The sequence below is a fragment of the Podarcis filfolensis genome (genome assembly GCF_964270895.1).
Source record: "Podarcis filfolensis genome assembly, chromosome: 10".
NCBI classification, from domain to species: Eukaryota; Metazoa; Chordata; class Lepidosauria; order Squamata; family Lacertidae; genus Podarcis; species Podarcis filfolensis.
Window position 1 is genome coordinate 51753984 of NC_139612.1, and position 26111 is coordinate 51780094.

Sequence of the window (26111 nt, forward strand, 5' to 3'; positions counted from 1 at the left end):
AGTCCTTCCCTCTGGATAGGGCAAAACTGCTTGGCCTAATTATGGCAGATTATTAAATTAATTTGATAATTGGACAGCATAATTAAAAGAACTCCCCACCAGCAAAAAGCAAGGAATAGCTCCTTTGTCTTAAAGTTCACCCTCGGAATAATTCGTTGCAGTTTCAAAGGGTGCCAGAGAGGATTTTTAAAAGAGAGGAATGAAAATCATTACTCAGAGAAGTGTATTATTCTCTCGTCAGCTGTCAGCTTTCAACACTTATTTTGACAATGGTTGTTTTTGACAGAATTTGTAAGATGCTTTTCCTCACCCTGGGCCTGAGATATGATGAATGTGCCATACAGGTGACCTTTACCCAAGGCCACATGTTAATATTCAGAATGGTCCTTTTGTTACTTTCGAACAATGCCTGTCTTTTTTCTTTCTTTCTTTTTTTTAAAAAAGCTTGATTTGCCAATATGACCCTCTGTTAGAATGCTGGACCATTCCAGATTGGTCACCAGGAAGCATCAAGTGCCTTTGACTGAAATGACATGGAAGATGTATGGTCGAAGTGCTGTATGCAGCACCACTGCTGTGACACGAAGAAAACCACTTTGACCCAAATAGAAGTGTACTCAAACAATGTCGCACCAACCAAAGACAACATATTGGGAAGAAAAATGCTTGTGAACAGTTTGTGCTGGAAGATGTATTGGCCAGACTGCCATAGGGCAATCTTTGAACTATTGAAATCTTTAGAAATATTGTTTAGTACTTGAACAATACTTACAAACCTAATTAATCAAGCATAGATGCTCCTGCTCTCTCTTTACACAGTGTATTATTTGACTTCAAGAATAGCATTCTCAGATATATTTTGAAAGGCTTTACTGTTTAGGCAAACTACTACTTCTAACAAGCAGTTGAGATTGCAGCTCCATCTGTGCCAAGTAATCAGATAAGTGACATAATTATTAACAATGATATTGCATTTTACTGTTAGTTCACTACTATAGAACTATGTTATAGCATTATATAGCTCTATAGATATTATAGATATAGATCTATAGATATAGATCTATAGCATTAAGTGCAAATAAGCTAATATTTTCAGCTTAATCCAATCCTAACAAGTATTATAGTGCTTCTAAGGTATGCTCCACAGCTTCTGGTGGTGATAATGTGAATTTGTATATATGTGGTGGCATTAATAAATATTGTTTAAAAACTATCAGAATATAACAGTTCAACTATGACAGCATTTTCAAAGCCCCTTGTCCTCTGTGCAGCCTATTTGCTTCCACATAAATGTGCATAGGATCACCATTAAGTGGATTTCGCAAAATTCATAGGGAAAATGTTCTTATTTAGTCCAGGAACTAATATAATTGTTTCGTTAATGAACTGGAGCCAGATATACACCACAATCTTTATTCCCTGAACATTGCTGCTGGAGAGGGTTAGCATAAGGCGGAGGTGTCCCTCTGCTGGGCTCTGCCAGTGGAGGCGACTCCTCTGCAGACATCCCTGATGGTGACAGCCTCTTGAGAAGCTTCTGGGGCACTGTTTTGGTTGGCAGTAAGAGAGCACAGGGTGCTGAAATGGATCAGTACACAAGTGGAATTGGATCAGAGTCAGCATGGTCCCACCAGATACAAAGCTGCTGCATTTCCCTGGGAGAAGTCCAGCTTTGACCTGGCACAACAACAACAAAAAAGAAAAATCTGCCCACTTTCTTTCCTGGTCGTCATGCGTATCAGGGATTTGGATTGTACTGCATTCCTCCCCAGTCCCATTTAGGATTTCTGTGCTGCCTTGAGCTGGTGCAACACAAAAGAAGGGGAGAGGGGAAATCTTACCACCACTTTTCACCCTGGGCAGCATGAATGGCAGGACTTTGCATATGGCAGTAGCTCTGCCATTCCACTCTATCCTGCTGCTTCAAGTTCCCCATAGGATTGCTCTGCTCACCATGCTTAGAGTAGACCTACTGAAGTTGGTCATATTCTAGAGTTGCCATATTTCAAACAGGGAAAATACAGACAGAAAAATTGTTGTTTTTTGGCCAAAGTCCGGATTTTCCAGGATATTTTAGCGATTTCCACTTGGACACTGCTTCCGACTGCAGTATTCTGGATATGTCTGATAAATTCCGGATGTATGGCATCCATCTCCTAGTCCTATTTATTTCACTGGATGTACTGTAAGCATGACTAAGTCTGAATCCTAGTCAAAATTTGAGATTAAGACACAATACTTTTGGTACACATCTTTATGAAAGTCCACAACATTTATTGATTTATTTATGGTATTTTGCATTGCCTTTTAGGACATAGTCAAAACACAATACTGTGCATTAAGACACATTAATAATCAAATCATAATACAGAAAATTATAAAACAGCAGCTGAGAGTTGTAGGTAGGCCTCAATCATATTGTGCAAATTTTTATTAAAATTATGTAGCCTTCCAGATCAACAAGGCTTTCAAAGCTTTTTCTTTTTTTCTGCTTTCTTGTAGGATATTTTAGATTAATAAAATGAGGCAGATTATTATTTTATTAAGCTTTATTATTTTACAGTGGAATGAGCACTCCAATTCTATTAAGTCTTTACCAAATTATCATGCATGTACTTATTTTGTTAGATGCTGTAAACTTGGAATATCTCAGTGAAAAATACTATGGACTGTCTTTGCTTTAATTGCTCTAGCAACTCTATTTCTTTCTTTAGGTCTGACTTCGTATGTGCATTCAAGTTTGGAACTATATATTGGAGACTTAAAAGTCCAGATGCAATACAGGTAGGGCTTAGCAAAGCATCAGGTGTTCTTCTAATTTTGCTCCTGTTTATTTGTGTTCTTCAGCCAATTTTAGAAGAGGACAGGTGCAGCCAGTGAGAACCAATCTGCTTGCGCATTGTGAATATGATGTTCCAAAAATGCCACCACCAAGTTCTGTCTCCAGTGGAGAAGAGATGGTTGGAATGGGAGCAATGGCATATCCTCACCTACCTATCAACCTGGAGACCACCTGTGTACACATTAAGGAGAAAGCAGAAGACACTGAAACTGCTATAGAGGAAACACAGACAGAAATGTAGAATGTCTCGATTCAGCCAGGATACAAAGCAGTGTAACTTCATTATTTTCAGAGGCTGAAGCCATTCAGAAAATTTTCGTAGGCCATCTTCAACTGTAATTAGCCAATCACCTTTGAGAGGGAAACAGATTGTTGTAAGAATATTAAATGGCTAAACAACAATAACAAGCCTTTTCCCCAGATCGGGGTGCAAGGCAGCTTGCAGATAGAATGAAAACAGCTAAAATACAAAACCGTTGATTGGCCAGGTATGTAATTTATATTGATGTATTGTGTTCTTATGCCTCATTCCCAAGTCCAGTCACATAGAAGGAAGCCCCATGAATTTTGGTATAACATAGACACGCAGCTTACTGTCCACCCTACAGGTACACATATTGGCACACAAATCAGCACCTGCTGGTGGGGTGGGGTGGTATTACTTTCCCAGTTTCCTGCTGCCAGTAACCAAGATGGGGAGTCAAGATGGCAAGGAGATTGGCATGGTGCAGGCGCAGTGGCAGAGTCAAGATGACACTCCTAATGCTGTGCTGAAACTGTACTAACCTCCCCACTGCCTTACCCCTTTCAGTTACTGACAGTGACCTCTGTTTCGGTAAGCCAGGTAAACAGTGTCATCCCACTGTGCTCCGTTGGTCACTATCGATTCAGATAACAGTGTTCATCACTGACTAGGGGGCTAATCTATCCCCTTATAGCAAGAGCCAGAGGGCAGATAATCACAAAAGGTTGCACTACCAAGCATAAAGTGCGTAGGCTAAAATACCATATTAGGTGAGCTGCTTTTATATGGGCTTTTAATACATACAAAACTAGAACACTTAGATAGCCATTGCCAGTCAGTGTAGGCAGTATTCAGCTAGATGGACCAATGATCTGACTGCATATGGCAGTTTACTATGTTCCTAAATTTCTGCTTCAAACTCAGATCAGAATTTTTGTCCAAGGAATGGGAACTCCCACTTTAAGGGGTTTTCTGTGAGCCCGGAGGATGCAGCCTCTACCTAAATATTTAAGGCTGAAGGTCCACTAACAATTGCCAGCTCTTAATTTTGTCACACACAACTCCCTAACCGCATCATTTCCTTAGCAGCATTTTTAAACAGACTTGTGTGCGTAAAAATCCCACATGTTCCCTTGTATATGTATGTTCTTTCAGATATAGAAGTACATGTGCAGAGTACATTATCTCTAGGGTTGTTGTTTTTTTGAAGCTTCTCTAGTGCTTTCCTCAGTTATGAGCAGTGCCTTTTTTCTGGGGGGATACAGGGGTACGCATACCCCTAAACATTTTGTGAATCTAAGTTTGGCCTCATTGAGGGGCAGGATTTCAATATGAGAAGGAAAGTGAGAGTACCCCTAAACATTTTTTTAGAACAAAAGCACTGGTCACAAGGAATGACTCTTTTTCTGACTCGGGCTCATCCCCCATGCCTGCAAGAGTTTCTTCAAGAGCCAAGCCTGAAGCAAACTTCCTACCAACCCTTCTCTAAAGACTTTCTCTGGGAAGGAAGGTGCTTCTCCAGCGGTCTTCCAAACCACGATCCGGACAGCTTCAGTTACCATGGCACTGCAGACATTCTCCATGCTTCGCCATATTCTATGAAAAAATGCTCGGGGCAAACCCCCGTCTTTCGTGGAAATTTGGCATGACCGTCTCCTTCACTCCTGGCCTGTCCTTCCGCCGATCTCGGCACAAAGAGGTTAATAAATGTTTACTTCGCCCCCCTCCCCTTGCCCCCCTCCCCCCAATGTTTCCATATGGCTTGTTCACAGGCTTGTGCTTGTTTGTGTCTGAATGCCCACTTGCATTGACTGGTGTGAGGGAATTGTTCCACTCATGCTGGCCATCCTCAAATCAATGCCGGCCTCTAACAAGAGAAAGTGCCTCAGATGTAGTGGTTTCCACAGGACCATTGTTGGGCTTTTGTTAAGCATTTTTGAACCTAATAAATAATGTCAAAAGTCTCTTTCCTAGCCAAAAATGTTCCTTTTGAAAACTCTTCTAGTAGTATTTTTGTTCAGTGATGGCTTCCAGTGTTGCAAAGAATTTGCACTTTACAATGGTAATTTGATGTATCGCATGCCATGTTGCAATATGGATTTTTTAAAAAAATGCTGAAGTGTTGTCACTAGATGGAAATCCCTATTTCTTTAACATCTTCTCAAACTGAGAGGTCCTTTCAGGGTGTAACTGTTTCAAATGGGATTAAATATCATAATCAAGAGCTGAAGTGAAGAAATAGATTTTTTTAAAAAAATGACTTTAATTAGAGTGTGATGGTTGTGGTTGTAAGATTTAAACTTGGGCATTATACATTGAGAAAATTTGATGGCAGTTTATTGTGAAACAAATCCTAGCTAACTGGACAAGGATATTTCTATATCTATCTATATCTATATCTATATCTATAACTTATATATTATCTATATCTATCACAAGTCACTGCATATTTTATATTTCCACTGTTTTTAATAGTTACAAACTTAAATTCATTTCTAAGGAAGTCAGATAAATAATTTGGGTTTAAAGCCCAGCAAGCAGGATCCCTGTTACATTGACAAATGATTGCATGTTAAAATTCCTAACACTAAGTGAACATGCAGAAGTTCCCTATTCAGTCCCCTGGCATATCTACATAGGACTGTGAAAGTATTGACCCTGAAATGCTGGGGAGTTGTGCTAGTCATTGTGTTCAGTTCTGAGCTATGTGGACCAGTGGTCTGACTCTGCGTAAGGCAGCTTCCTATATTCCTATATGTTCTGAGGCCTTCTAGCTCCCGTGAGCTCATCTGAGCTTTCTCAGGCCTTGCAGCACATAGCATTCTATAAATAATGCACAAAGCAACCAGCCTTGATTTGTTTCTCTGGGTGTATTAGCATTTTCAGATAACAAGGCAAACTGGAAAACATTGTGGGCACAATCCAGCTTAAGTTAAGGACTTTTAAATTCCTGCAATTTCAATAGGAGGGATTTAAGCACCTGCTCAGTGGGACTTAAGAGTGGTTTCTCACTGGCTGGACTGGACTCCAGATAACTTCAGCATTATGTGTTGAGGTCACTTGATGCTTAAGTCTTTAGCTACTTTCCAAACCATCATTTCACTCTCAGAAAATTAGCATGTGCCTGTTTTGTACTGAAGATAGGGAAATGAATGCCTTTTATGGCCACCTCAGAAAAAAAGAGCTTTCTAATGTGCTGTGTGCTGTGGCATCGGGCCACTCTCTATGTTATCAGCAAAAAACACACAAACTAAAACAAACATTAAGTTCCTGAATGGAGCAGATAATTTAGCACTAGGTGAGACATTATCCATGATTTGTAAGTGTCTAGGCACTGAAATTAATTCACCTGGACATAATGTCATAAATATTTTTGGACAATTTGGCATTTTCTTATGCTCATTTCTATACCTTCTTTATGTTAAAAAGAAAAGAACGCACAGCTCCACAGCAGCATGGCGTATAGATCAATAGTTGATGAAAATTGCACTTCACTAAAAGTACTACTCATAGTGAAAAAATGACAGATCAGTCACTGGGAATTGACAAGTTAAAGAGTGCAAAAATGCACATAGTATAGCTTGAGGAAAGAGAAATTTCTGTTTCTGACACAACCCCCCTCCCAAAGCTCTTGAACATCAACCTCGGTTTTCCATCTGCAATATGGGTGTAATATTACTGACTTCCATTATCTTGTGAGGTTTGTTGAGATTATGTGCGTGGGGTAAAGTGCTTTGGGCAACCAAAAAACATTACACAAAACTCTTATATATATATATTATGTTAACTTAATATATTATATTAACTTAATATATTATATTAAGTTAGTGCGTAGATGGTATACTTAAGAGGCTATGAGGCAACATGAGGTCAAGGCTGTGTATGTAAGATGCATTGGATATTTAAAGTAGGCATTAGTGCAAAACGTTTTTGAAGCAAAGTATCACAATATTGTGCACAAACTTTTGAATTGTCCAGAATTCTTCATCAGCCTAGCTAGATAATAAATAGAGCAAAGGGGGCAGGATACAGTGCAGACTCTACAGCTTTGATATCAGCCAAAATAATCCCTCCCCCCCAAAAACAATTGCTCAATTTACCATCTAGCTTTCTGAAGCTTTCTGGAGAACTTGCAAGCAATTCTGTGATATTTTGGTTGTTCTAACAAAGGCATTGCCCTTAAATGGATTTTGGAATTTTCTCAAGGGCCAGCACAGCTACCTTTACTTTTTGGATATTTAAGTTGTCATGAACTAACCAAAGATACATAGAAATATGTACAAGGATGAGGAGTAAAGAGGTACCTCGGGTTAAGTACTTAATTCGTTCCAGAGATCTGTTCTTAACCTGAAACTGTTCTTAAGCTGAAGCACCACTTTAGCTAATGGGGCCTCCTGCTGCCGCTGCGCCGCCAGAGCACAATTTCTTTTCTCATCCTGAAGCAAAGTTCTTAACCCGAGGTACTGTTTCTGGGTTAGCAGAGTCTGTAACCTGAAGCGTATGTAACCTGAAGCGTATGTAACCTGAAGTGTATGTAACCCGAGGTACCACTGTACTGATAATGATCCCAGATGAAAATAGATGTCCATTCCTTTACATTTGTATCTTACAAAAGGGAATTGAAATAATAATAAAAAATTGTTCAGTAGCACCTTAAGAGACCAACTAAATTTGTTCTGGGTATAAGCTTTTGTGTGCATGCACACTTCTTCAGATAGGGATTTGGGCATGTTTATTCCACCCTTTGTCCAAGGAACTGAGGAAAGCAGGCCCTTAACTGAGTTGCCCTCACCCCAACCCTTTGTGTTAATTTCAATTCATGGAGAGTGAAACATCCAAAAGCTGCCTCAATGTGTGAGGATTTGAATCCACACCTGTCCAGTTCTAGTCCAACATACGTTCAATCTACCTCACTATACTGACTCCCTGGATGGTGGATGCCACGTACAATTATCCACTTATATATTTGTAGATCTTATCTTGCATTTTTTAAAAAAAAAAAAAAGCAGTGAAAATGTTAATGCCATTGTGGTTAAGATATCTGTAACTGTGTTTTCTTTTCTGCTGATGATCACCTTACATTAGGGCTCCCAGTACACTGGGACATTCTCCTGTGTAACCCCTATGAAATGAATGAGATCTGAGCAAGACTACAGTATATTATCTACTCAGCAGATCACCTTTGTTGTTCTCAGTACTGAGCAGAGATAAAATTAATGGGGTTCTCCAAAGAAGTCACCAATATAGTTTGCCTGATTGCACAGAAATGTTTGGTTTTTTATTTTTAAAAATGCTTTGTTAACAACGAACCCTTTCTAAACTTAGCGTATTGATTTGAAATGAGTTCATTGCTACAGACAGGAAATCCTTTGTAATGAACTAGCATTTATAAACAGGCATGGTGCATTTTCATTGTTCGTCATAGATCTTAAAAGAACCAGACCATTGCAACATCAACATGCAATTATTATTTTTTTAAAAAGGAGTGAAAAAGTTAAGGCCACCTTGGGCCAAATTCTGAAAGTGTATCTCCTCTTTTCAGTGGATGATGACCCTATTTCTCCTGCACTGCAAATGCCTACCGTTAAGTGCAATCACATCTAGACCGAAAACACCTCATCAGTCTATCTACAGTGGGGGTTGTAATGGTAGCCTTAATTTATTCCTTGTGACTAAATCAGTATGGTGTGTTGATCTTCCCCTTCCCACACTGCCCTTTGCTTAAAAGATGCATCCTTTTAGAAGGATTTTGTGTGTGTGGCTTTAACAATGTTCCGTTCAAATTTCCTTGGATGGGACCAACAATTGCTTGTTGACCCATTTTAACCCCTTTTGAGCATCATCTTCAAAGTGTAACTGTCCTTGACAATGAAAGAGACCTTCCTATTGTCTGGTCCTTCCAGGCACTCTTTAGCATTGAGTCAAATGGCTTTCAGATGGAAGAGTTGGCTGCAGGAAGGAGACAAAGTGGTCTGTTGTTTCTGCGTGACTTTGGTCGAGTTTCCCTTTCCACCAGCCCCTCCCCTTTTGGAATGGCACATTTCTATAGAAGATGACAGACGTTTTGACAGGTGCAATATGCTTTGAACTGTTGTGTCAGATAATTCTTTTGTCTTGTTTTTTCCCAGCAGAGTGGTACATCTCCTTAGGATGCTGATATGCATATTGTTTGCTTTTCATTTAGTGTGGTGAAGCCTTCCACCCCCGCTCCCCTTGTTTCTCACTTTCTCCCTTTTTTGCAAGCATGTAGCTAACCCAGATGGGAAGGCGGACAGAAATGCCAGCATCCTCCTTTCTAACCCTTTCATTGTGATTGCTACTAAAAACAATCCAAACTCTAATAAAGAAAGGGTTGTGAGTACTGGCTGAGATGCATTTCCTTCATTGCCAATTAATGATCTTGTTCCATGAGATAAAGTCTAATACTGGCTTTTCTACCCTGGCTGTAAAAAAGCTCTCCCTATTTTTTTTACAAAGTATTTATGTTAGCCCAGCAGATTTGAACCACGGGGGCAAGTCTAGCATAGGTTTCCTACAGACATGTAGCACAGATGATTGTTAGACTTTAGGGTTGTGAAGCTGTCTTAAATATTCCAAGGTGGTCCTTTCGCCATATTTAATCATTTTTCAGAATGAATATGACACATTCTTCCTTACATAAATTTCGTTGACAACAAGCTGAGAGTAGATAATCATAGGTAACCTTGCAATATAAGCAATGTATGCCCTGTGCTAAAGCACAGAACTCAAATGAACCATAAGTAAGGTGGTCATGTGTCGTTTGACTGCCCTTCAAACTAGAGGGGTGTCCTCAATTTGAGACCTGTCCAGTTTAAAGATAAGGAACCATGAGCTGGGGGAACAGGATTTCTCAGCACCTAGTCAGCAGACAAAACAGTACACAGGTTACCTGGAGTCTTCCCCACTCTGGTGAGATGTACTATATTTCTATTTAAACTATGAAAATCATTTCTAAATTTGTGTCCATACATATAAATTAAAATAGGCAAATTTGTGCCCTCTTTCTTCATCCTCTTTTTTGGCAATGCGTGACTAGCCATCCGAACCATAAGTCAAGAGGAAAATCAGGGGTGTATATGTTACAGTGAAATTTGATAAATGCAGAAAGCGTGTAGACTGGGCCCAAAATGTGGTGGTCTTCAGGACAGACTTATAGCCCAATTCTATGTCCATTTAATCAGAAGAGTCCTATTGTGTTCAACAACAGGTGGGATTGCAGAGCACTGATAGGACTGCAGAGTTAATTATTATCCTTACTTAATTAGACAGAGATTGTGTAATGTACTATAGTGACTGGAACATAAATCAGGAATTCCCAAACTATATCTTTACTTAGCCATGAACTGACTAGTTAGGTCACTCACCCCCCTCCCCAGTTTAAACCCTCCTTCTCATCTGTTTTAGAGGGGCTGCGATGTCCCACCTTACAGGGATTACAGAGACAAATCTCTATTATTATTTGTTAATGCCATTTTAAAATGATATGTCCTATAGAGAAGCAGCTTCATATCTGGAGTAATAGTATTTCAGAACCCAGCTAGCAGAGCATATAAGAATATCACCAGTTTTAAGGGACATGATTTAAGCATATACATGTTGTATATGATCTGGTTCTTGTTTTCCTTCTTTTCTTAAAACCTTCTAAAGAAGGTTGCACCTGGACAGAGTCATATACAATAATCCAAGGGGTTGCTTGAGGGCAATCAAATAGTTGCAATTCCTTGAGGGGAACCAATGCCCCTTTCACAAGTTTTGAAAGATGCATGGCAAATATGTTTTATTATAAGGTTATCAACTGCTGGATTTGCTCCCCTGTGGGCTTTTTTTTATTCTATCCCCGCCCCCAAGCGTCCCCCTTTTGTTGTGCAGTTGTTGACCATATCAGCCAAGATTTTTCACAGCCTGATGATGCTTCATAAAATTTCCACTGTAACAATTCACTGGCTGGATGAACTTCATGGTTGTCAGCTATTCTCCCAAGCCAAGCCTTATAGGCTTCACGGTTGTCAGTGGAGATAGAACTCCATACCTACTCCAAAAGCTCTGAGCCTACTGTTAAGATTGGCATCGTGCTAATGGCAGCATGGGCTAGCAATCTAAATGAGAAGGTGGCTAAATATAGGAGGTGGTGATGGCTTTGCTCATGCCATGGTTAATTTTCTGAGCATGGCCTGTAGGGTTAAGCTCCTCAGGGGCCAGGGAAGTATAACAAGGGGAAGAACTGCTGTGTAGAAAAGGATCAACCTTACTTAGGAATCTGTGTGGAATTTTTTTTTTAAGCTCTGAAAAGATAGAAGAGCAGCAGTTAAGATTACAGTATAAAAGCTGTCAGTATTGTCTACACTGAGTGGCAGCGGCTCTTCAGGATTTTGGGCAGGGATCTTTCCAACCCTACCTGGAGATGCTGGGGATTGGATCTGGGACCTACTGCATGCAAGGCAGCTGCTGAACTTACAGCTATTCCTGGTGTTTGTTAATTAGATCTGGTACCCTACCATTCTGCTTTCAAAAGCCTCCAAGGTGGTTCATGGTGAAGAGAAGCAGTCTTTTGAATAGCTTTGCACAAGGGATTCTGCATATTTTGGGACACTAGCAACTACTAATCCCAAACATGTTAACAACAGCTTTTGTGGGCCAGTAGATAACAAAAGACATAAAGACACCTTTTGCTTTTAATGAAAGATTCATAAATTTGCATGCTGATTTCCTCTGTGTGCTTTGATTTTCTCATGTATGTCAGATGATATTAGATCACAAACATGTAATCCTGGTATAGCGATAGCCAATGACTTGGCCGAAGAACTGCCTTGCATAATTTGGAGAAGGGCACATTTTTAAGGATGGCAATTTTCGTTTGCTTACTGTTTCAGAAAGCGTGAATTAGGTAGGTTTGTCTTTAAATGGGAACTAAATTAAATTTCACCCCAATCAAGACTAAATTAGTTGAATTTAGTTTCATTGAAATCAGTGGGAGAAGTTAGTCTTTAATGAAAAAATGGTTGGAGGTTATTTTCTAGATCTTGGAGATGCCTGATCGTCAATAGCATACTAGGCTTCATCAGCAAAATAGTTCAAATTAAAATCTTGCATTTTCCCAATTTGATTTATTAGCTGTGGGGGGGTTTTTTTGGGGGGGGGATGGGAAAAGAATAAAAAAAAATGAATGTAAAAATGTCTCTGATCACTTCATTGCCCATTTCAGAATCCTCCAAGGACCCATTATCATAATATGTTATCTTATTAGGTGAAATTCATGCAATGGCAAAAGAACCCACATACGGCCCTCTGCCCCACTTACAACCCCCACTTAACACCCTTTCTGTGGGGATTAAGTGGGTCTTGGCCTGACACTGAATGCTTTTGACAGGCCTCCCATACTTAGATTTTTTTAAAGATCACAAATACTCTCCACTAATTTTCTATATATTGTTCCTATGGGTGACATAATAGTTAGGAAATGAGAGGGAGATAAATAATTGCCCCATGATTAGTGTTCAAATAGCCATCTTCTTTTTGAGCTGGAGGTTTCAGCATGAAGGTCAAGAACAGAATGGAATTCATTGCTTGGTGTCGGGTTGATCTTCAGCAGCCCCTATTTATGGAAGCAGGTCTCCAAAAGGGGGTTAACTATGAAATTAGATCTTTATTCAGGACCATTTGCACTGTTATCTTTCCTTGCTTGCATTCTGAATGTGGCTGTAACAAAGACACATAAGAGTTGTATAACAGTGAAAGCAAGCTATTTCTGTGTTTAGCTGCCTTTACCTATGACATGTCCAGGAGAGCAGTAGTGTTCTGGATCACAGTAACCACTTAACAAATAGTGCAATCTTGCAAGTATCCTGCTTTATGAGACCTGTGGATATAGGGCTGTATAATGATGATGATGATGATGATGATGATGATGATAATGATGATGTTTCCCCTGAACTGGGTACCTTGGTTGTGTGCTCAAACCACAGAAACCAGCAGCCTGGCTCTCCTGCCTTAGTTACCACTTGTGTTACCTTGGTTGTGTTTTTCTACACTCACAAACCCTCAATATGTTCTCCAGTTTACACTCATTTAAATGGAAGAGAGAATGTTTCATTTTCTGGTGCAAGCATTGACCTCTGCGGAAGGCAGGCAAAGGGAATGAAGTAGGAGAGCAGAGATCTGGTGTTGCTTCAGCAGCCTTGGACTGAGCTATATGTAGCACTTAAGATCTGTCCCTATTGCAAGTGCTGCCTTCACTGAAAAGTGCCACAGCCAGCTCCTGCAGTCTTTTACTGTGATGGAGTGGGAGAGACTCTGGCTGTACTGAGGCTTCTTCGATGGAGTCCTCTGAGTGAGAGGATGGCAATGCAACATCCTTGGGTCAGAGGGGAACTGGCACCACTTATATTGTGGAAGAGCTTCTGGTGCTGGACCTACATGCAGTTCCCCTTCCAAGTCCTTGACCTTATCCCCTGAAGAAAGGAAATCTAAACACCAGGGTCACAACAGTGAGCTCCTCCTATAGTGCCATGTGAAAAAAGTCCATCATTACTTCATTTTATGTAGGGAAGCTTCGATCCATTCTTCCTTTCAGTCACTGACTTCTTGGTTGTGCTAAAGTAAACATAGGGCCATTCCAGAGTTTAGATGAAAAATTCTGTACTAGTGAATGCAAACCCATTGTGTAAAGAATTTTCAGAAAAGTTGGAAAGAGGGTTGCTTAAATATTCAAGTTCAGAGTAACATAGTCGCGTGCACACACATACAAATTTTGGAAATTTGGAATTGTCAAGTTTTGAATTTCTTCTCCCCCCCCCCCCACCTTTAATGCAGGCAAAAAGAAATGTGTTTTTCCTGTTAATTTACGCCTGTGAGATCATCCTGATTCCTAGCTGTACTGCATTCATGTTAAACATTGGTCCTCTGCATCCAAAAGCAATTCATCATCTTCACTGGCAGGCTCCCTCCTTCAACTTGCACCTGCCTTCTTGAAAGAAAGCAAGGCATCATATATTCATTCCAGTAATGGAATAGGTGATCAAGAGGGTAATCGTACAATGGTAAGCTATTCATGTTAAAAGAATAACTTTTTATGCCTTGTATGGGACACATGCATTATTTCTTTTGAGGTTTATGACAGCCACAAAACATTATCATTGTTCATAAAATCAAACACTTCGGCAACCTAGCTGTGAATCTTTGTATCAATAGATGGTGATGGAAAAATGAGGACTGGTAGAGCAACGGCCCAGCCTGCTCATGTTGGCTGCCTTTGTCTCCATGACCAGGGTGACTTCTCCCTACTTGTGTTGAATGGCTCATCTGACTCATTTGTCATCGGCAGACACTTAAAATTTATTCATTTACTAGTTAAGGCAGCTTGTATTCCGCAGGCATATATATATTCCTGGCTGCCATTGGAAAATCTGAGGAAGGAAAAGAGCAAGCCAACTTATAAAAGAGCTGGAGCAACTCCCCTGCGAGGAAAGGTTACAACATCTGGGTATTTTAGCATTAAAAAGGGTGTGCAAAAGGGGACAATATGCATGCAATTATATGTGGTCTGGTGAAAATGGCTAGTGAGGTGATTTTCTTCCTTTTTCATAATGCTAGAACCTGTGGGGTCATCTGATGAAGCTGAATAGTGGGAAATTCAGGACAGACAAAAGGAAGTACTTCTTCACACAACACATAGGCGATGTGGAGTCACTTCCACAAATGCAGTGATGACTGCCAACTTGGACAGCTTTGAAAGAGTATTAGGCAAATCCATGAAAGATAAGGCTATCAGTAGCTACATATTTGACCCCAAGTGTGATGGCCTGGGACTCGGGCTCGGACTCGGAGCCAGAGTAGTCTCAGTCCGCACCGGATCCTTGGCCTCAGGAGGCAGCTAAACCTAATCTGGGACCTGATTCTGAAGAGTCCCAGTCTGCACAGGTTCCCCTGCAACAAGCACCAGCTGGGTCGAGTCAGGGGCCTGAGCCTGCCCTGGCTCCAGATGCAGGGATTACCTTGTTGCCTCCAGCTGGGCAATCACTTACAGCTGCTCACCTACCAGTTGGGTCATGAGAGGCTGAGGCTGCCTCTGGGTCTAGTAACCCACCAACATCTCCCAAGCTGCAGAGACTGAGGTCTGAGAGAAGGAGAGACCTGAGTACTCGCAGGAGGAGTGCTCGCCTTCGGGCGAGACAGGGAGGTGAGTCACCGGGGGATCAGAACCGGCCGTTACCCCGTCGGAGATAAAAGGCTGCTGGACGCCGCCCCAGTTGCGGGAGCAACATTGCTGTTTTCCAGAACCTTCCTGTGATCCTGTGCCTGACCTTGGCTGGTTTCCTGCCTTGGCCCTGCCGGACTGACTCCTAGCGGAACCCTTGGATTCAGGACCGGATCTGGACTGCATTGCTCAGGTCACCCCCTGGCCCAGCACACCAAGTATCAGGGGGAGTTAGACAGCATCTTAAAAAGCAAAGACATCACCTTGCCGACAAAGGTCCCTATAGTTAAAGCTATGGTTTTCCCAGTAGTGATGTATGGAAGTGAGAGCTGGACCATAAAGGCTGATCACTGAAGAACGGATGCTTTTGAATTATGGTGCTGGAGGAGACTCTTGAGAGTCCCATGGACTGCAAGAAGATCAAACCTATCTATTCTGAAGAAAATCAGCCCTGAGTTCTCACTGGAAGGACAGATCGTGAAGCTGAGGCTCCAATACTTTGGCCACCTCATGAGAAGAGAAGACTCCCTGGAAAAGACCCTGATGTTGGGAAAGGGCACAAGGAGAAGGGGACGACAGAGGACAAGATGGTTGGACAGTGTTCTCGAAGCTTCCAAGCATGAGTTTCACCAAACTGCGGGAGGCAGTGGAAGACAGGAGTGCTCTGGTCCATGGGGTCACGAAGAGTCAGAAGCAACTAAACACGACTAAACAACAACAAAATCAGAGGGTGTGTGCTTCTGAATACTAACTGCTGGAGAACATGAAAAAGAGAGGCATGTTGCATTCCTGTCCTGCTTGTGGGTTCCCATAGGCATCTGGTTGGCCACTGGAGAACAGACTGCTGGACTTGATAGGCCTTTGGTCTGGTCCAGCAGGGCTGTTGAAATCTTGGCCATACCAAGCTTGTCCCCAGTTTGATACATTCCTGAATGCTAATGGAAATTTCCACCCCCAGGTAGAGGTGCTTCAAGGGCAGGAAGGGGGAATTTCTTTATATTATTAGGCTTTAAAGCCCTCAGCCAATCCCTTGCTCACTGCAACTATATATCTGTGTGTATTGGATAGATAGATAGATAGATAGACAGATAGATAACAAAACCTTTCCCTGCCCAACAGTCCTCAGTACTTCCCATGAAGAGGACCAAATATATAATCTCCTGAACTGCCTCTGGTGGCCTTCAAATGGTTGAGGCAAGGGGTGACATAACTGGGCTCCTGGACCCCACAGGGGTGCTATAGAAAGAATGTAGTTGGTCAAGGGAGCTGTGGACTCAAAATGGTTGAAGCCCTCTGTCCTAGGAGATGACCTCAATTAGCTGTCACTGATAGGGCAGTAAGGATCTTCTAAGCCCTAAGGAAGGTGAATGGTCTTCAGGAGCTGAGATATTTTATAGCTAGCAACCTGGGCTCTCTGTTTTCTTGAGATTCCACCATTAGATGTTAACTTTGTTTTTGTTTTAAAATAATGAACAATCAGCTACAAAACTAACACCATTTGTCTGCTTGTGATTTCTGCCTTCATTCTGTTGCAATGAAAGCAGAAGAAATACCTAGAGCTTTGTGTATCTGGTTGCTTGGACAAATTGCGTCGCACAGCAGATTAAAAGAGATTGAATTTCTATTCAGATTATTACAGTAAAAAGAGCTCCATGTTTTACTGTCTGACTGGAAGTCTGTGGACGGTGCATTAAATATTACTTTCTTTTTTTTAAAGAAAAGAACTCCCCCCTCCATTTCTTCTGCCTCTTCATTTTATTTTGCAACAGATGTTTCTTCAGGACTTGTGATCACCTGTGTCTTTCTTTGCACCTGATTCAAAAGCTTTTTTTTTATAATGCATATATTTGTTTTTCAAGTGTGTAGTCTGAAAAGGTTACAGACAGTGTCAAGTTACACAGATTGTGCTTTCCTTTCCTGGTACTTGATTGAAATGGTGAACCCAGCCATCTCAAGGCCGTAACAATTAGCCTTCATGCTGCTAGGATACCTTGTACGCCAACTGTACTTTGCTTTTATCCTCCTGGCTTAGGCTTCTTGGAAGATCTTATTTTGGGAAAAAAAATTCTAAGGACTGATTTACTGTACGGGTAACTAGCGAAAGGGCAAACTCTCCCAGCTCAAACTGGATTGGCTAAATAACATGTGGAGCTGTTTCTCCCAAAATCGGAAAAAAGCTCCTTGATTTTTTTCTGAGTCAATCCAAATTTGGGCTGAACTCACCCTCTACTTCCATGAGTCCCCAGAAGTGTCTCCCTGAAGTCTTCAAAAGCTGCTTCACTTTCCCTCCCACCCTCCATTTGTTTGGTTGCTGCGGGTGCTCTGACAGCAGCAAGCAGAAGTGGATGGGAGGGAGGTCCTTCTCCTTTGCCCCTTCAGCACCTGATGTGCCAATGCAAGGTGCAAGTGCTCATGGGAAATGTAGTTTTTTTGCAAGTGTTGCTGCTATTGTGCGAGATAAGCTTCTGGTGTTGGGGAGAGGGGGCTTGGAAGAACGGTTGAGGGCGGGATGCCAACTACTGGGGCCCAAGCCCTTTTGGGCCCTCCAATATTTTGGGAGAGGGGATTGGGGGCCCCCAATGCCCCCCAAAATAAGGAGGCTGAGTGTGGAGCTGAGCGTGGCACAGCTTCAGTAGCCAGCTCCTTCTCCTCCTGCCATGGAGGGGAAGGAGGGTTGAAGCAGCTCCCCCCCCCCCCCGTGGTGGAAGCAGGAGGCAAAGTTAAAAGTAGGAGAAGGAAGGATTAGCATACACTGGTGCTCTTTTCTTGAAAGGAGACATTCGGCTCTTGCATTAAAAACAAATAAAAAGTAATTACTTTATCAGACCAGCCAACTGCTTTAAACATAAATATTGATTTTAGTTAAGTCTTTTGTGAAAGACTAGAGTTCCAGAGTGGTATCTCTTTTTTAAGATTCTCAGGTTCCCAGTAACCCATTCATTTTAAAGTATGTATGAAACATTAATCTGTCATCAGGATTACATAAAGTAGTTGACTAATTTGCATTAGCAGATTCTGTCAACATGACATGTTTAATTTGGCTCTCTCCGAAAAATGTTGCCATTTTTATATTTCTGTATGTGTTTTGTGGAGGAGAATAACTCCAGGCTGCCCTGTAGAAGGGAGAAGAAGATGTTGGGGAAACTAGCATGAAACTGTGTGCTTAAATATCTCCTGTGCTGGGAAAATTCTCCTCACGGGTAACACTGGACGTGACTTTTGTGCTTCTTGTATCTGTAATTTTAAAGTCCAAAACATTGGTACATCCATTCAACCCCCTAATTGTTTTAATAGGAGTATAAGAGACTACTTCATACCAGGTCAGTGCATTATCCCACACTTTCCAATGCATTTTCCCAGTGGCGTAGCGTGGGTTGTCAGCACCCGGGGCAAGGCAAGTAATTTGCGCCCCCTAACCCGTGGATTTGCGCCCCCTAACCCTAACCCCCAGATGTTGCACCCGGTGCGACCGCCCCCCTGCACCCCCCACGCTACGCCACTGCATTTTCCTTTTACTTTCCTTATTGTAAAAAGTCTGGGGTTTTATTGGAGTGGGGGGAGAGTAATAGATTTGTTGTGCCAGAGGACCAGCTTTAGTTCTGGAAACGGAATTTGTCAGTATGTGATTGAATCCCACCTGAAAATAGCAACTGTCTGGAAGTGCCCCGAGAAAGGAAAGACCAGTTAGCCCAAGTAGGCTGATGGGGAGGGCTTCTACCTTCGCTCTCCCTGGTTCATGTGATACATGTATCAGTGAGTTGTAGATGGGTTAAAGCATCTATTCTGCTTGTCATCCCTGCTCATAACTCTGTGAAGCTCTGATCTTCGATCCTCATTCTCTGAGGCATTCAGCAAAGTAGACAAATATGTCACATTTAGGAGGAAGCAGAAGTAGGCTTGCCATACGTCAGGAAAACTGACATGTCCTTGTTTTTGGGTGTAAAAATGGCGTTGGGGGAATTTTGCCAAATTTGCAAAATGGCAGGGCAGAAAAACAACTTTGCGGGTGTCAGGAATGTTACTTTTTGAAATATGACAACCCTAAGCTGAAGTTACTTTTCCAGATGACCAGTGAATGTATGACTCACCTGCTCTTAAGCCTTTGCTCTTAGACTTTTTCTTTCCAATCTAATGTATATTGCTCATGTAATAGACTGGGATGGGACAACCTTGCAGAGAATGAGAGGGGGGGAGGGAGAGGGAGAATGCGAACAGCTGTACCAATGTCGTCATTTTAAACAAAAATATTATAATTTTGGATCCACAGCAGCAAAAATGGGGTGGGGCATGGTTATGCAAAACCTTTCAGCTCTCTCTCCCCTGCCAAAGCCCAAATTTCTCTGTAAAATAGCACTTTTAAGCATTTCCGGGAAGTGAAGGTGTTAGGCACTCTTCTCTTCAGCCTAGGTTTCAATTCTGACCTCATCATATAAACATTGCATGCAGCATCCTGTTGAGCACAGACTTGTCTGAAGGTCAGATTTGACAGTACGGGGTTGTGTTACCAGAATCCTGGCTGGTTTTTTCCATTGCGTTTTGGTGCTCTCCCCCACCCCACCCTTCCCCAAGATAGGCCTGCTGTGGGATGGCTCTAAGCTTTACTCAAAATACAGCAGACATTTCCTGGATCTCTCCTGACATTCAGCTGCTGTTGCTGAAGATGTTGAAAAGTATGAATAGTTGTCCTAATTACGAAGAATGAAGAAACTAATCCAGGCTGACCTACAATTTGTTTAGGATCATTTGGAGCAACTAGGAGATTAAAATGTGTAAAGAAGTAAATGGGAGGGGGGTCAGAGATTAGAAGTGAAAAGGGGGAGAGGCGTGCTTTGCGTCTTCTCCTCCCTGAATTTCCCCACTTAGATCCCTCCCCTTCTCCAGCCACCACCTATCCTAGACCACACACTGATAGTGGATCTTCGTTCAGCAATTGTTAGGAAATGTTTCATGTTTCTTTCTCTTATTCTCTCCCCCCCCCCAAGCTTAGAGAACAGCAGGTTTGATTGGCACTTGTCATGGCTGATAGAGAGATGAAGCAGCTTCAGTAAGAAGGAAGGGGTGGGAGCTCTGCTCTGTCAAAAGCAACACTAGTCAAAGGATGGCTCCTGTTTTCTGTGGGGTTTTTGTCTCTCTCTAAATTATTCAAATCTGGGTGGCATCTGAGGATAACTGGCATTTTGACACAGCTTAAAGGATTGTCTCTCAAACGCTGCTGAATAGAGGCTGCCATCCCTTAAAAAACAAGTATAAAGAGGCAGATCTTCCATAATCTGATACGTATACAACCACAAGGCTGCTTTATGCTGGGGTCTTCAAATATTTGGGATGACCATTTCCATCCATCGCAAGAAAGATTCATTGTCTTTCCCCCTCCTATCCGCCTGTAAGAAAGCCGATTTAAAGGGCTTTTCGTGTACTGTTGTTAGAACGGGTCACAGGAGCTCAAAATGCACCTCGGAAATATGAATTCAAATCAGACCAACTTGCTCAGGACCCATTCTCACCATATGGCCACTTTGTGATGGCCTCTTGAAACTGCCTCCACAGTGCAGTTATTTGGTGTGAAACTGGGTTGCTTTGCAGAGAAGGCTGTGTGTGTTTTTTATCCACATTGCCTCCAGGCCTGACTTGCATTACACAGCAGCATGAAGACAGAGCCTCGGGGTGCTCCTGATTCTAACTTTGTCACTGGAGGCTCAAGTGGCCTCACTGGCTAGGAGTGCCTTTCAGAAGGAGCCCTTCTGGGGCACCTAATATGCCCTAACAAGTTATTTCACAATTCTGGACTCCGCCAATCACCAAGTCCTCAAGAAAACTGATAGTAGTGAACCTGGAACTGAAGCTTGGTTGCTTGACAGCACAAGGCATCGCATGTCAGAGTTTTACTTTGGAGGAGAAACCATGATTATAAATACAGCCAGGATCAAGGCCGTACTAGTACTTGAGAAAGGGAAGCAGCCAGACTGATTCACAGCTGGTGCTGAGAAGCTGCTGATGCAACACTTTCCATAGACTTGCTTCTAGTCTAACAGTCTCTGGACAGCTCCTATCCTGTTCAGCCCTGGGCCCTCTGACTGCTGACATTGCTGGACAGTTCCCTTACCTGGCTTGGAAAACTAGGACTGGATACCTAATGGACCTGCTGAGTATTGCACGTGAATTGAGTGGCTATCAGAGAAGATATGTCCCCAAACCCTCTGCAATGTGTTGGAGTTCTGTGGCCAAGGTGTACAAATGGCAGATGAGTCAAGGTGGAAATAGGTGTCTCAGCTAGAAAGTCTGAACACTACTGATGCATACATGCCTTAAGCCTCTGGGAGACATCACATGTGCACAAAATCCCTTGATATGCTATAGAAACAGCCTTGTTCTTGCTGCTGCAATTCTGGGTGGAAATGAGGTTAGAAAACCCACTGTGTTCACGATTTTGGCCTTTCGTTTTTCACACCTCTCCATCACACAAAATTTAGACAGTTGGGTATTTTCTAATTTTGAAACAAATGCATTCAGAAAACACCATCTGCTTTTGAGAAAGAGAACAACAATGACTAAGAAGTTATACAAATTTAGTAAAATTAATGTAAAAAGGGTGGGGAATGCTGTTGACAGTCAGCTCTTAATGCTTAAAATTTAAGGTATGTAAAAAAATATCCAGAAGAAGTAAAACCTGCCTGAACATAAAATATATAATTTAACTTTTCTTTTAACTTGAAGTCAAGTTAGTGCTTTTTAAGATCACTTCAGATAAAATATGAGATTCCGTTTCTTGCTCAACCTGTTGTCTTCCTAGAAATATTATTTAAAAAGAGGAACATTTTCTGTCACATGGTCATACAAGATTTATGTTCTGATGTTCACTCAGTGGCAGTCTCCCAGAAATCCAGAAAGTGCAGGGGAAGGAAGCAAGGGCAATCAAAATAATTACCAAAGTGAAAGAAATGGGCAGGGGGTGGAGGACTTGTTGATGTGTGCAGTGCGTTAAAATATTGTGGATATCAACATTTAATTGCCCCATGTGCATTTCAAACACACAAGCAATCTAAACTGAAGTGCTGCTGCGAGGGTATGGAGGAAATACTGTGTTCATATGTATTTTCTATGTGTAAGTAATTATCATGATTATTGTTTTATGGTGCACTGCGGGCATGCCCCCCCCACGCACACACACACACAAGCAACCTGTGTCTTTTTAGCAATTTGGAGGGGACCAGCAGAGGGAATCCAAATTACATGTGTGCGTGGGGGGCTGTGCATATCGAGCCCTAAGATGTAATCATATAACGCTAGCTAGCTGTTTGGCATTAGTGTGTTAGCTTTGTCCAAGCCTTTGCACCTTCAATGGGGCCAAAGCGTTCTCTTCATTTGTCACCCCAGCGCACCTTTTGTTCCCATAATTTCCCTTTGGCATTGTCCAGAGCTTGGAGTCGATAGCCGACTAGCCTCTTTGCTTGTACCATTATTTTCCGGATTGCTTGATACATCTGCAATAAATCCAGCAGGATTTGAAAGTGGGCAGAGGAAGGATGAGTGACAGAACTGGCTGATAAGGCTTGGTCTCTGCAGAGACAAAAGGCTTTTCTATTTCTCTTCAGAGGAGACCGGCGTCGTCAGGGCCTTTTGCATCGATTTCATTTGATGAAGTTTTGGCCAGCTGTCTGGGGGTAGCTCAAGAAAGGGAAGCTCATAAGAAGCTCTCCTATTGTCTTACCCAAAGCCAGTATCAGAAGGATTAAACATACAGACACACAGACACACACACACACACACACACAAAGTTTGGTTAGATAAAGTAGGAACTTTGAAGAAAAGAAGGCCAGAGCTGACTTAGTGCCAGTACTCACTAAGGTTCAGTCTACGGCCAATAGCAGAGCTTAACCATGGAATTTAGGATGAATAGATAGGAGTCCTCCTGAGCAGATGCAGAGTGCTATATATTCCTCACCACTGGGTAACCACAGAGAGTATTTGTGTATCATGGTTTGGGGGAAGGTAGGGCTCAGCCCAAATGCTCCTCCACCCCAACTTCACTGCCTCATTTCAGTGACAGAAGTTTATTTTTATTTAATTATTTTATTTTTACATTGATACCCCACCTTTCCTCCTTGCAGCTCAAGGTGGTATACATAGTTCTCCTCCCCGCTCCCCATTTTATTCTCATAACAACCCTGTAATAATAATAATAATAATAATAATAATAATAATAATAATAATAATAATTTATTTGTACCCCGCCCATCTGGCTGGGTTTCCCCAGCCACTCTGGGCGGCTTCCAACAAAGACAAAAAATACACTAAAATGTCACACATTAAAAACTTCCCTGAACTTCAGATGTCTTCTGAATGTCAGGTAGTTGTTTATCTCTTTGACATCTGATGGGAGGGCGTTCCACAGGGTGGGCACCACTACCGAGAAGGCCCTCTGCCTGGTTCCCTGTAACTTTGCTTCTTGCAATGAGGGAACCTCCAGAAGGCCCTCGGCGCTGGACAGAACAATGGGGGTGGAGATGCTCCTTCAGGTATACTGGGCCGAGGCCGTTTAGGGCTTTAAAGGTCAACACCAATAGTTTGAACTGTAAGGTAGGCTAAGAGACAATGGCTGCCCTAGGGTCACCCAGACCCTAGTCTAACACACTAACCATTACACACACATGGGAGTCATTTCAGTGTTTTGGGGGAGGGCTTACTCTGAGCAGTGGTGCTGGGGGCATCTCTATCATTTACATTTACATTGCATTTATTTATTCCATTTATTAATCATTTCCTATGAAACATCTCAAAATAATTTAACAGAAAGAAACCCACATCAACAATAAAAGCATAAAGTTGGTGAACTACGACTTCTGCCACTCCTTCCTATTGGCCATGCTGCCTGGGACTGATGGGAACTGGAGTCCAACAACATCTGGAAGCTCACAGCTGTCCCACACCTGGACTAGAAAGGTTCTCCTGTAGCCAGTCTTACCGAGTCCTTCCGGGAACAAACTATTAGGATAGTCTCCTGTACAAACTCCATTTGTAATGAATGGGGACCGCGCACAGTCCTGGTGGATTGTGCTCTCTAGTCAGGTGTTTTTCTTCTAAGTGTCGAGCGAGGGGGAGAAATACTGGAAAAGGAGGCTTTTTAACTAGGCTAATTTATCCTTTTCTGTTCTCAGTCCTCTCTTGCAGTTGACTTCTTGGCAGAATACTGCATTTTCAGTCAGGATAAGTTGGCAAAATACAAAAGGGTTTTTGGAGCAGTAAGTCTAAATTCAGGCTTTTTAAGAATTATTCCCTTCCTTTATCCCCACCTCCTCCCTTCACTCCTCCAGTGTCTGTGGACTATTGAGCAGAAATAAGCCACTGGCTGCAGTACACATCCCATGAATTACCCCAACATCAAATGTAACCTTAGAACGGAGGCACGCTTTATTCTTTTAGGCAAACTGGCTCTCCCATCCTTTCTTTTATTGGCATGGTGCGAGCCTCTGCTGCACAACTACACACACACAAACACAGAGAAGCCATTAAACAAATTAAAAGGGATGGGGGATGACTAATACCGTACTCTTGGAATCTGCAATTTGATTAGTCTGAGTTTAATATACAAAAGCAGCGCCGGAGCAGGAGGGGAGTCGAAGTGCTCTTTAATAACCTTCTACAATTAAATTATGGTGATGAATTTCACTATTCTGTAATTCTAAAAGGGGGTCTTATTATTATCTGATTGACTATGAAAGAAAGTCAGTCTTCAACCAGACATCTTGAATATAGTCACTGTGAGGCAAAGCGGTTGTATGGCTTTTATGGCCTCTTCGTATGTTTGTTTCTACAAATCTTGCTCTCCATTGAATCGATTTTATGATTTGTGAGTGAAAGTTGGCCTGGGTTTTCTACTGTATTTTGCAGTGCTGCCATTTTATGGCTTTTTCCAAGGAGTTGGAACTCTAATGACTGTTGTCAGCTTCCCCCCTCCACTTTGACTCCCCGCCCCCACATCCGCTTTTGTTGGGAAGAGGAATGTGATGCTCTCTTAGAGGTGAGGCAAGTTTAGCCTAAACCAGGGATCAGCAAACTTTTTCAGCAGGGGCCGGTCCACTGTCCCTCAGACCTTGGGGGGGGGGGGCGGACTATATTTTGGAGGGGGGAAAATAAATGAATTCCTATGCCCCACAAATAACCCAGAGATGCATTTTAAATAAAAGGACACATTCTACTCATGTAAAAACACGCTGATTCCCAGACCGTCCGCGGGCCGGATTTAGAAGGCGATTAGGCTGGATCCGGCCCCTGGGCCTTAGTTTCCCTACCCATGGCCTAAACTGTTGTCGTCCCACTTAACTTCAAATGGAGAAAGCCCCCTGCTGTATATTCATGGGGCTCTTTAAAGAGTCAAAATATTAAACCAACTCGAACAGAGATAATTGTAGTAAATCTTACAAATTATTCCATGATAGTGGTTACTGTGTTCGCACTGTAGCAAAACATGCTGCCTGAACTGAAAAATAGCAGACAAAGAGCAGTTGTGCTTCCATGCTTGGCATTAGCCCCCCCCCCTTTAAGAGCTGATTGGAGAAGCAGAAGGGGACTAAATTTAGTCTCCCCTAAAACAGCCTGTCCATTCTGAAGGAAATCAGCCCTGAGTGCTCACTGGAAGGACAGATCCTGAAGCTGAAGCTCCAATACTTTGGCCACCTCATGAGAAGAGAATACTCCCTGGAAAAGACCCTGATGTTGAGAAAGATTGAGGGCACTTGGAGAAGGGGACGCCAGAGGACAAGATGGTTGGACAGTATTCTTGAAGCTACTAACATGAGTTTGACCAAACTGCG

General features: G+C 42.2%; 1 long non-coding RNA gene across 1 annotated transcript in view; it reads left to right on the forward strand.

Moving 5' to 3' along the window:
• LOC310743725 overlaps positions 1 to 26111 on the forward strand; it is a 146506-nt gene that overhangs the window by 56185 nt on the left and 64210 nt on the right. Inside the window, exon 2 of the long non-coding RNA XR_014539190.1 lies at positions 2848 to 3330. This is a non-coding gene — a long non-coding RNA (uncharacterized lncRNA). The remainder of the gene's footprint in view (positions 1 to 2847; positions 3331 to 26111) is intronic.